The sequence below is a fragment of the Camelus bactrianus genome, chromosome 14 (assembly GCF_048773025.1).
Source record: "Camelus bactrianus isolate YW-2024 breed Bactrian camel chromosome 14, ASM4877302v1, whole genome shotgun sequence".
Taxonomy (NCBI): domain Eukaryota; kingdom Metazoa; phylum Chordata; class Mammalia; order Artiodactyla; family Camelidae; genus Camelus; species Camelus bactrianus.
This window is the reverse complement of record NC_133552.1, coordinates 40,163,667-40,176,639: the sequence shown is the minus strand read 5'-3', so window position 1 is coordinate 40,176,639 and position 12,973 is coordinate 40,163,667. Positions and strand designations below refer to the sequence as shown.

Sequence of the window (12,973 nt, the reverse complement as noted above, 5' to 3'; positions counted from 1 at the left end):
TGGTGAGCAAAATAACCATGTCTGAATTTAGTTTTACACAGCTGACTCCGCAGTTGACCAATAGTAGAATCAGAACAGCCACTATCAAGTTTTAACTTGGCCAAACCAGAATCAGGGCCAGGCATTTAGGAAAGCCTGTGTCAGTCAAGGCCTACATGGAGCCAGCAACTTTGTGTCATGCAGTAGAATGTGACATCTGAATTCTTTCAAATGGATAGCTGCAACTCCGTGGTGCAGAACTGAGATGACACTGGGACCAGCTCATTTATGCTCGCATTGTCATTTGACAAGTTGGGCCTTTCTCATCTTGCAACCTTTAGTCAGAGTTGACCCATCCCAAAATAGCACTATCAGGCCCGAGAGTCACAAGGTCTTCATGGGTCAAACGTTCAGTTTCAGTGAGAGACCAGAAGCAGGCCAGTAGCTGCTTTACAGAAGGGATGTGCCTGGTAGCTGTGTGAGGGATGAGGGAAGCTGTGCGCACAGCACCCCAAGGGATGCCTCTGGAAGGAGGTGGCCTACCTTTGCCATAAGCTTCAATCAACCGGGTAGATCTCAGGGGGCACCAGGGTTGTGGGACCTCAAAGGTAAAGAGTGAGCCCTGACCAGAGGGTCAATTTCCACTGCAGCTGGTTGATTCAGGCCCCAAGCAAAAAACTGCTTTCCAGGTAATAGACATAAAGAGCCAAGTAAAAGGCCTAACTGAGACGCACGGTGCCTCCAGTTCTCAGAGAATTTACACACTGCTTGTCTTCCTTTATGTACTGGATGGCCAAGGATGTAACAGAGGAATTTTCACATATTCCCAGAAACCTGTACTTGGTGATCAGGAACCTGATTTGTGCCAGGGTTTACCAAGCACCTCTTTTGTTGGAGATGTGATAGTACTTATTCAGAACTGAGGCCAAGGCTTCTGACTTGGCCACCAGCCGGATCTGATCTGCGCAGTAAAACTTTGGACTCAGTGGTCCAGGCTTTTGGGAAATGTCGTGAACCCTCAGCAGCGGCGAACACCAGGGAAGCCCAAGCACCCCTAGGGGAGCACAGCAGATGTACATTGGTGGCCTTTTCAAATGAATGTGGGTTAATATTGGTTCTTAAGTGTCAGTGGAACAGAAAAAAAAATGGGTGGGGGCATTGGTCATGTCTACAGCAACACATCATGTGTCATCAATCTTGGCAGCGAATCATTTGTAGCCACTTTGTCTGGAAGAGCTGGGGCTATGGGAACCAACACTGATGCAATTCCACTGTAAGTCTCCAGGTCTCATCACCCTTTCCCCTGGCCACGCAGGACTGTTGTATTGAGATAGTACATCCTTCATCATTCCTGCTGCCTTTAATTCCTTAATCAGGGTGGTGATTTTCCCTTCACCTCCTGGGATCCTATTTTCTTGGACCACACAGGAACAGACAAAAAAGAATCACTCTCCAGGCACAGCTGTCCCTAAATGGGAGAATCTCCTTTGACACTTTGTAACCACTTAAATTACAAGTAGGTGAAACACATGAATGCCAGTTATACATTTCACATCAACGGAATATTGATTTGACGGTGATGAAGTCACTTTTGATTCGTAAACCACGTAGGTTGGATTTGCGTGCCTGTGTGTGTTTCTGTGTGAGTGCCACTCATACGTTTGTGTGTGCGTGTCCAGGCATGCATGTGTTTTCTCCTCCAGGAACACAGACAGAGAAAGCTAACCCTCCTCCCCAGGGGAGTGCAGAGCAATTAGGAAGACAGGGGAATCCAGCCTGTGGGGAGCAATCAGGGAGGTTTTTATCTTCTGGTTTCTTGCTTCAGAGACAGCACTGCCTCCTCTGCTGTGTACCAGATGGTTGCTGGCAGCACTCAGAAACCCGGGGCTCATTTGCTCTCACCTTTCCTGCTTCCTGCTTTCAATGACTTCTGCACATGGATTCTCATTAGCCACAGATATACTGTCTGCCAGCTGGGTGGTGGGGATTGCTGTCCCCTTGTCATAATAACGTCTCTTCATCTTTCCAACTAAGGAGAGTGAGCAAAATTCAGTGCATCAGTTTGGTGCCTTGTTTTAATGTTAACTCTTACTGTTCAGCCTCTAAATCTTTCCTTATATATCTAAGACGATGGGGGGCCTTTCTTCCGCTGAGTCCTGTGGGATGAGAAGGGAGGTGGTTTATTGTCTACTTTCTAGGTAAACTTGATGAGGAAAGTAGACTGAGACTTGATGTTGTAGCACATTTACAGAGACTTAAAACTACAGGTATCTAGAGTAATTTTTACTGCCTCTGGATATATTTCAAAACCCACAGGATTTGCTGATGTATTGGATGTGAAATATGATAGCAACTGTGAAGTGAGAAAAATGACCCCAAGCTTTTTTTTTTGTCGGTTCTCCTGTATGGATGGAGTTGATGTTTAAAAATTGGAAAATAGCATAAGGAGAGTTCATTTGTAAACAGTTCATCCAAAATTAGAGTTTTAATAGCCCTGGATGATGAACTGAGAATGACTTAAGGAAGTTGAGGGAAGTACAGGAGGATAAAGATTAGCTGTGGAACCAAAAGAACAAAGAGGGAAGGGAGAAGCTAAAGATGTTTGGTGTTAATAAAGAGGGACTAGAAACAATGGTTTGTATATTCTAATAGAATTAAAGAAATGTAGGTGATGGCATACCAGAAGGAACTGTCTAGAAATACAAGAGGTAAATTTATCAGGATGGAATGGTTAAATTTGTGATTACAGAGTGATTTTAGTAATGAAAATGACTAGGCTGTTGGTGGCTAAGTGTATTTTTTTTTTTGCATAATACATTACCACAAATTTAATGACTTAAAAAAACTTACATTTTTTATTAACTGAGGTCCTAGGTCAGGAGTCTAGATATAGTCTAGCTTAGTCCTCTGCTCAGGGTCTCACAAGGTTTCAGTCAAAGTGGTGGCTGACCTGTGAGCTCAGCTGGAGGATAAACTGGAGAAAAATCCACTTCCAAGTTTATTCAAATTGTTTTGCAGAATCCATTCCCTTGTTTGTAAGTTTAGGGGTCCTGTGTTCTTACTGGCTGTAGACTGAAGACTGTCCCCTTGTCATCTGGTCCCTGTCACATGGTCCTCACCAAGGGCAGTGCACAACATGGCTGTTTGCTTCTTCAAGGCTGGGAGGAGAATCTCTCATACCAATCTTCTGCTGAGATTGAATCCATCCTTATTCAAAGGTAGAGGAAGACACACTGTGGGTCCCCTTAGGGTGTTTGACACACAATATGTTCAGTATTGAGTTATTTATAACTAACTAATGGTAGGCAAGTTGATGACAAGATATTTTCAGACATGAAGTTTGTGATTTTTTTCCTGTGAACTCCATGGATAGTATATTTTATTTCTGTTGTTCCTATTGAAGATTTGTATTCCACTTTCACTAACACTATTGTGTGATTTTTCAATTATATCTTACCAAAACATGAAATTCTCAATCTATTAAATGGGTTTGTTGAATCTAACCCATTTGTTCTCTTATGAAAATATTTGGTGCAATGTCCACAAATGAATATATAATTCTTATCCAAAGAACTACAGAAGGATGGGTAGGGCTTAGTGGTAGAGTGCATGCTTAGCATGCACAAGGTCCTGGTTCAATCCCCAGTACCTCCATTAAAGCAACAACAACAAAATAGAAGAAAACAAAACAAAAAAACATAAAAATATATGAAATTAAGAACAAATAAGGTCATGTTGAAAGAAAAAATACAAATAGCCAATAGATACACGAAAAGGTGTTCAGCATCACTACTTATTAGGAAAATGCAAATCAAAACCACAATGAGGTACTAACTCACACCTGCTACAACCGCTATCATCAAAAAGGCCAAGAGAAGAGTGTTGATGAGGATGTGGAGAAAAGAGAATCCTTGTGCATTGCTGGTGGGGATGTTATGGTGCAGTCAATATGTGAAACAGTATGAAGGTTCTTCAAAAAATTAAAAATAGAACCATCAGATGACTCAGCAATTCCACTTCTGGTTGTGTAGCTAAAGGAAACAAAATTACTAACACTAAGAGATATCTGCCCTCTCATACTCATTGCAGCATTATTTACAATAGCCAAGGCATGGAAACAACCTAACTGTTCATTGATGGATGAATGGATAAGAAAAATGTTTTATATATATAATTAATACATATAATATTATATATATATAACATATATTTTATATAACTATAATATAATATATATGATATAACTTGATATATAATGGATTATTGATATAATGAATAAAGAAAATGTGAGATGGAGATATATATATATATATATATATATATATATATATATATATACATATAATGGAATATAATTCAGCCACAAAAAGGAAGAAAAATTGGCCATTTTGGACAACATCAATGGACCTTAAGGCCATTATGGTAAGTGAAATAAGCCAGACAGAGGAAGATAGATGCTGTATGATCTCACTTACATGTGGAATCTTAAAAAAAAAACAAACTCCTAGGTACAGAGAAGAAATTGGTGGTTGCCAGATGTGAGAGTTTGCAGGGGAGGGGTTGGGCAAAATGGCTGAAGGTGTCCAAAGATACAAACTTCCAGTTATAAGATAAATAAGTTTTGCAGGTATAATGTACCATGTGGTGACCTTGGTCTGGTCAGCAATACTGTATTGTGCATTTGAAAGTTGCTAAGAGAGTAGATCTTAAAAGTTCTCATCACAAGAAAAAACAATTTGTAACTATGTGAAGAGATGGAGATAATCATTTCCCAATGTATACATATATCAAATCATCACGTTGTACACGTTAAACTAGCACAATGTTATATGTCAATTATATCTCAATAAAACTTAAAAAAAAGAATTTGACAATCTTTCATAAGCCATCCTTTTTCTAGGAACAATCTGTAAAGGGAATGCCTGCTGAATTTGACTTCTGATAGATGTCCTTTCCAGTTTTTCAGACAATTTCAGGCATCTGGCACTGTATAATATGGACATATATTTTTTAAAAAATACTCTAATATATTGAGTTGAATATTGATGACACTTAAAAATTTAAACTCTTCAAATATAATTTATTTTAGAATAGTTCTAAGTTTTCAGATTTTGTTGTTAGAAGTTTCTTTCAAATTTTTTTCTCCTCTGGGAGAAAAATATCTTTCCTGTGGGAGAAATGTTAAAATATTTTTATATAAGTAAATAGTTGCTTTAAAGGAGCATTAAACTATAATATAACCATGTGGTTTTACTTTTGATATCTATCTAAAGTACATAGTGAATTAGAAATTTAGCATTTAGGCTATAGATCGAAATGATACACACAAACAAATGAGGTCATTCAAGTTTTGTTGATGCCTGATTTTTGTAAGAATAGCAAACACTGGTATAGTTTTTTTCTTACTAAGTACCAGTCATTGTTCTGCATGCATTACATATAAATGACTCAATTAGTTTTCACAACACACTTATGAGTTAAGTTCTATTATTATGTCCATTTTATAGATGTAGAAACTGAGGTTTGGAGAGATTAAGTAATGTACCCAAACTCACACAGATGTAAATGACACAGTGAGGATTAGAACCTAGGTGGTCTGATTCTAAGGTCTGCATCTTAATACTGTGCAACACAGCAACACCCAGTATTATCAATGATTACCATTTAATGTCATCTACTATCAGCATCTAACATTTGTTGTTACCAATAGCTAGTATTTAGGACATCAAGTTTTAACCACATTTCTACTTAATTTAACTGTATCATTCCATTTTACACACATACACACACATATTTTTGTTTTCCTGATAACATTAATTTGACATCAGTAAAGACAGGAATTAAAATTTTTCTTTTATTAAGTGATTCTGCATATGATATCATATTTAACATCAATAAGAATGTGATGCCCACACATTTCACACCATTCAAGACCTGAATGACCCTAAAAATCTTGATCTCAGAATTTGGGCTTAAGAGAAGAATGTTTCAGTTTGTATCCCAAGATTTTTATCTGAAATTGACCATCTAAGTAAAATCAAACACTGGCATACATCTTACCATGTTTAAAAATCATTGGTAACTGGTTATTTATCTTTCAAAGTCGTTAGCATATTTTAGAGATAAATTATTGTTGATAGCATTTTATCTAGAAAACTGCTGAGAAATTCATCTACAAACACAGGATACTATTTAGATATACATCTAGAAAGCTAAAATGATACTGTGCTATTTTCAGAATATAAAAAGCAATTGAACACATAGATGCAGCTAAAAAATTTAGAAAGGAAGACAAAAAAGTATGTGTGCATGTAAATATATGTGCATGCTAAATAAATATGTAGATATATGTGTAATAAACCAAAATCTTCCATAGAGTCTATCAACTGAAAATTGTTTTCCCCATAAAATAATCCAGAATTTAGAACAGCCCTGAATTTCTTACACACTGAAAATTGCAGTCCTTTCTTCATATACATTCAACAACTGTATAGAGTTCAGTAGATTCTTATGACCCAAGAAAGAAGTGAGGCTAATAAAACTGGAAACTCATTGAATTTTAAAAGGTGATGGCCATGGAAATAGAAGTGTAGTGTTTCAAATAGACAAGGAAGTGTAAATCTACGCTACAAGCACTGGATGTAGACCTGTCACATATAAAACTGGAGAGAGAGAATCACCAACTAGCCAGAGCCTCGTCAAAAAGAAAAGAATTAAGTGAAAAGAAAAATTCCTTTCAGTTAAAGTGAGGGTGTTACTTTTGTTTTTCTTAAATCATTAAAGGAAAGGCAATTACTTGATTTTATTATTAATTCCTTCACTGTCTAATTAACTGCTTAATACAATTATTTATTTGATATATTAGTTTGAGTCTAAGTTAATTTCATGTGGTATGAGTTTCAGGAAAAACAACATGTCCATGTATGTTTTGTCTGAATGTGAAAATATATTTATTCTACAAAACAATTTTGAATACTAAATGTTTTAAATTTTTTCATCCTTCTGCAGTCCACAGCTAGTATCAAGAAAGACCGATTTTTTTTTTCTTCATGGGCTAATTTACATGACTAAATTTTATAAATAATCTGACATTGATTACCTACATTTTTACCTAGGCAAAAAGAAAGGAAGGAAAGAAAGAAGAAAGAAGCTGACTTTACAACTTCATAGTGAATGGCAAAGCTGCAAAACTGTAACATGAACTAAGTAACATTTCATATTGCAAAAATCTATCTTTTAGGAAGTGTTGTTTAAAGCTAAATTCTAGGTATCTGATTTTAGTTTATGTGAAATAGTGCATATTAGTTACCTGTTACCACTGTAGCAGATTACCACAAACATAGTGGTTTAAAACAGCACAGTTTTTTTTATAATATCGTTCTGGAGGTCAGAAGCCCAAAGTGCATTTCCTCAAGCTGAAACCAAGATGTCAGCAGGGCTAGACTCTTTCCAAAGATGACAGGGGAACATTTATCTCCTTGCCTTTTCTACCTTCTAGAAGTGCATTCCTTTCATTCCTTTTTTTATTCTTCTTTTTTTTTCTAATTAAGGTGTAGTCGGTTTACAATGTGGCAATTTCTGGTATACAACATAATGTTTCTGTCATACATTTACATACATATATTCATTTTCATATTATTGTTCATTATAGATTACTATGAGATATTGAATATAGTCCCTGTGCTACACAATAGAAATTTGTTTATCTATTTTATATAGTAGTTAATATCTGCAAATCTCAAACTCCCAATGTATCCCTTCCCACTTGCTTTCCCTCTTGTAACCTAAAGTTTATTTTCTATGTCTGTGAGTCTATTTCTGTTTTGTAGATGAGTTCATTAGTGTCCTTTTTTTTCTTTTTTTTTTCTTTTTTTCTTTTTTTTTAGATTCTACATATGAGTGATATCATATGGTATTTTTCTTTCTCTTTCTGGCTTACTTCTTATTTTATTCTTTTTTATGGCCAAGTAGTATTCCACGACTCATGCCCTCCTTTCTACATCTTAAAAGCCAGTAGTATAGCATCCTCAGATCCTTTTGCTTCTGTCTTCACATTGCATTCTATCTTATAAGAATCCTTCTGACTGTATTTGGACCTCCTAGATCATCCAAGATAATCCTGTCTCAAGATTCTTAACTCAATCACATCTGCAAAGTCCCTTTTGTCATATAAGGTAACATACTCAGAGCTTCTGAATATTAGTACATGGACATATTGTGGACCATTATTTAGCCTACCATGCAGTGTAAGGCATAATTGAGAAAAATGTTTCCAAACTTACTAGTTTCTGATTTACTAGATCTAAATATCTCTCACAATCATAATAAAGTATTAGAAAAGCCAAAAGATAATTGAATATGGAAAATAAGAGTTACTACTGGTATTTACCACATAATTTTTCTTTTTCATTTTAAAGATTTTTCTTTTACTTCTCTAAATATTTATATAAAATAATTTACTCATATAGGCTTTTCAGTAAACACAAATTAACACAGCAACTAGAATTTATGAAAGAGAATAAGCATGAAATGCACTTACTTTTATACTTTGACAGTCTTCATGCATAATAAGCAGAGATGACCTAATAAAAAAAGTTATAGTCATATTTTAGTGTAGAGTCCTTAAATATACTGTTAGAAAGTCATACAGACAGTTACATAATGAGCAACTAAATTAATTATAGAAATTCTATTTCCATAACATACCAATATGGTATGTATTCTTTTTTTTTTTTTGGCTTTTTTACAAAATGTAATTTATTTTTTTAAACATCACTTATAATGAACTCTTGAGTGAGGGAAATATACATGTAACTATTAGAAATACAAAAAAAGAATAAGCGCAATAAAATTCAAACTTCAGAAGTAACAGAAATATATTTCTTTCCAAAAAAATACACAGTTATTTAATCATTTACCCTATTGAGAATATCTGTGTGTATATAAACAAAGTTTAATTCCTTTGTTAAAAAGTCTTATCCTCATTCATTAGTCTGCATCCTGACTTTTAAACTGATGATGTACTGATGTATAAAGAAATTATACTACAAGTATCAATCTTGTTTGAAAAATGTATAGTCTAAGCTACAATATTAGCATAATTAGAGGGTAAAAATCTCAAATTCAAAATCAAGACAGGGAAGAAAAGTTAAGTTTATATTCTTTCCATCATATGAGACATCTTAAAAAGAGTCATAACATTGTATTTCCTTCACAGAATATTTTTTGTGAACCATACAAATATTATGAAAAAAATTCAATCTAATTATACAATATATAAGTTTAATTATTGCTATTTTATGGCAAAACATGCTTGTACCTACTCAGTATATTCCTTATATCTTATAAAATCACATATTCTCTTAAGGTAGCAATAAACTATGAGCTCTCTGAGGACATAACCCTCTAGCTTGCATGGCATTTTGACCAAGGTAACACTGAGTTTGATGAATTGAGGAAGTGATTTTAAATGATCAAGTTACCTTAGATCTCTTCATAAAAGTCAATTTTCTTAAAAATTTCAGGACACCTTTTCTTCCTAATTTTAGTTTTGGATCCCAAAGTTGACATATATCCACAGACTACAAATAGAGAGCATGTCTTCAATGGAGTAAAAGGTTATTCAATAATTCCTAAGAGGAAAAGCAAATATACAAATGCGATCTGTTTTAAATTCTATTATACTAGCAATTCAGTTTCACTATTTCTTTAATGACACAGGTTTTGTGATTTTTTTTCTGGTCAAAAAATAAGTGCTGAACTATACATGCAATTTGTTTCAGCAAGGACACCATGTATCATTTATGCCTATTTGAATTCAAATTGATAACAATGTTTTTTTATATATCATTTTTGTACTTATTGCTTCAATCAACATCCCCATACAGTACTTATTTCAAGAAAAATAGAAGAATATCTTTCAAGACATAGTTGAAGTAAAACACTAAAAGGCTCTATGTTTGTCTTCACTAATAAAAGGCTAGGAGGGATTAAAAAAAAAATAAGCTCTAGGTTATATCAACATCAGGAAAACTAATCATTAATTTATTCTCCAAATATGTATTGAGACCTACTTTTATTGTTTAAGGAATTGCATGCCCAGATCATAAGAGAAAAAAAAAATGCAAAACCTATGTTTATGGCAATAAATTATTCAAGGCAATAAACAAGTATTCATGTATTTCTTAACGCTGTGTTATAAGCCAATACATAGTTTTTAATGTGTGTCATGTGCATAGGGATGTGTCCTTATATGTAGGACCATCTATATTTGGAGTGGGATGTGTATAAATGGGTTTGTGAGTGTAGGTGTGTGCCACTGTGTGTGTGGCAGTGTGCAGGTGAACATGGTGAGTGTAGATATGTGTGTATGTGGGTGTCTGAGGGTGTGTATGGAAGTAAGTGGGAGTGTCATGTGGTCGCATGCGTATGTAAGTGGGTGTGTAAATGAGAAGTATATTTGCATCAGTGGTTCACACCCAGGGGTGATTACCCCTTAGGGAAGGCCTGGCAATATATGGATTTCATTTTGATTGTCACAACTGGAGGAGAAGTGTGCTACTGATTTTTCACGTGGGTAGAGGTTAAATAATTCCCCACTAGATGTTGCTTAAACAGCCATGAGTCATAATGCAACCACACATATCAAAGATTTGTCCAGTGCAGAGCAAATTGCCAACAATGCTGAGTCTGAGAAACACATGTGTGATGTGTGTGTGGTGGTGGGGGGGCAGTTTACAAGGATGTGATAAAACTTGCATGGAGTAAGCAATCAATAATCTTTTCTGCGATTTTCTGCTTCATATCATAAACAAAACCAGAGGTGATCACATCACATTCCTTTGCATCATCGGTATCCAACATCCCCAGAAGGTTCTTGCTATTCTTGCCTGACAAACCATTTACTAAGAAACATTTATCACCCACTGAAAATGAATGAGTATGAGACATAAAATTTTCCCCAAACTAACAACAAATATATCCAAACAGATTCCTTTATACAGGCTCTTAGAGAAGCAATTTTTTTTAAGTCACTGGAATAAACCCATTACCTTTAACAAAAGAATAAGTAATGCCTATTTAAAATTGAGTCTCTATGGAAATGGTTGATTTATTATTATTTGCTTTATTAGTGAGTAGATAATTGAATCTATTTTATGTTTGGAATCCATGTATATCGGATGTAGAATATTAAATAGATCAAAGGGTAAAATGATCTTTTACTTATTCCTTTTCTCATCCATAGTCCTTGAAAGGCTGTCTTATATTAAAAGTCCTGCCATTCACTAATTACATCTGCTGCTTCCAGGAAAATTCTCTTTCTCAGCTACATCATAAGCTATGCACTAGATAGATAATTTAATGCCACCCCTTTCATTACGATTTCTATTTTTTCACTTTCCAGCTTTTTCTGGCTCATCCAGTAGAAGAAAAGGCTGAAAATGATATCACCGATTTTTTACTGCATTTGTCTGGGGGCACTTTTCTGATTGAAATGACACTAGATCCACTGGGAGGCAGAAACTGTGGACTTGACGAAGATGCAGCCCACACAGCTGTGATCAAACCTTTGACTCTTGTTACTACAGCTGTCAAAATAAACTGACATGAAATATGAAAAAAGAGCATTCTTATTTTTAACTGCCAGATATGCTCCTATAACTCTCTCGAAATATCTTCTGTCCATTATATAAAAGGTGCATATTTTTTTCTGTCATTAAGCTGTAAAACGCATAATATATACAGATTATATGCATGTCAAAGGCAAATTTATTTATGAGCCCAATGATATGTTATGCTGCTGTCTCATAGATTCAGTTATTTCTGGCAATCTATATACAGTTTTGTTTATTTTACTATATATATATATATATATATATATATATATATATAGCAGCTATGTGCTGTCAATTTTTTCCTGAAACAGTAATACAGAATATCACTGTTGATATTTAGCTATTATTACTATACATTAATTCATATATGAAATGTTCTTTTCTCCCTGCAGAAGAATACTAAATGCATGCCTTTTGGGGTTTAGAGAAAAGATACACCAATTCACATTTTTTTTACAATTTCTCTCATGTCTATAATGGGATCTATGTAGAAATATAAATAAATAGTTTTGTATCTATTTCCTTAAACGTTAATGTTGTCTACAATAAGTAATTGATATAAGCAAATTATTTGATATACTGAGTTTGCGTCTTTTGGTCTGCCTAAGATGCTACAGTTTTTTTCTCTTTAAGAATGTTTTACAAATGCTTTAAAAGATATCAGAGAGAATGGACAATCAGAATAATCTTCTGCCTGTGGGCTCATCTTTAATACATTATTATCTGTCTAGCTTTCATTTTGATAAGCAAGGCAACCCAGATGATACCAAAGTCATTTGTCTCTTGAGGCTTCAACCAGTGCATTGCTGCTTCCTTGAGGAGCAACTTTATTCACTGCAGAGAAAGACACATTGACATATTATTTCAGATTAAATCAGATTAGACAAAAGAGTTATAGCCTATCAGTCACAAATCATTGGGAATAAAACTGCTCTGCTTTCTTCTGCAGAAATTTCTGGACTTGGGATTGTTCCATGAACGTGAAATTTGGCATCCAAATAGATAGAACACATCCCCTTGAGTTGAGATGATAGTCTGGAATATGCATGTTGATGAATGTCAAGTGACATGAGAAAAATGACTTTCAGATTGCAATTAGCACATGAATAATTAGAAAAATGTTGAATTCCTATCTTATTAACAACAACTGTTTAACCAGTGTGATGAAGTATTAATGGATGGTAAAGAAGCCAGTAATTGATATTCTACACGAAGGAGTTTGAACTTTTCTTTTCATTTCGCCAATTTCTTTTATATCTCTCAGATTCTTCAGCCAAATTTTATAGTGAAAGGATAAATACAGCCTTAATTACCTAAAATGGACCAAATAGAAAGCGATGTTGTAATATGAAAAGCAGTTTAAGTTTATTTTGGATACA

The 12,973-nt window shown here is 34.6% G+C and overlaps 1 pseudogene; it reads right to left on the bottom strand.

Moving 5' to 3' along the window:
- Positions 1 to 2,000, bottom strand: part of LOC105083664 (flavin reductase (NADPH) pseudogene) — a 105,498-nt pseudogene extending 103,498 nt beyond the window's left edge.
- Between the last annotated feature and the right edge of the window lie 10,973 nt (positions 2,001 to 12,973).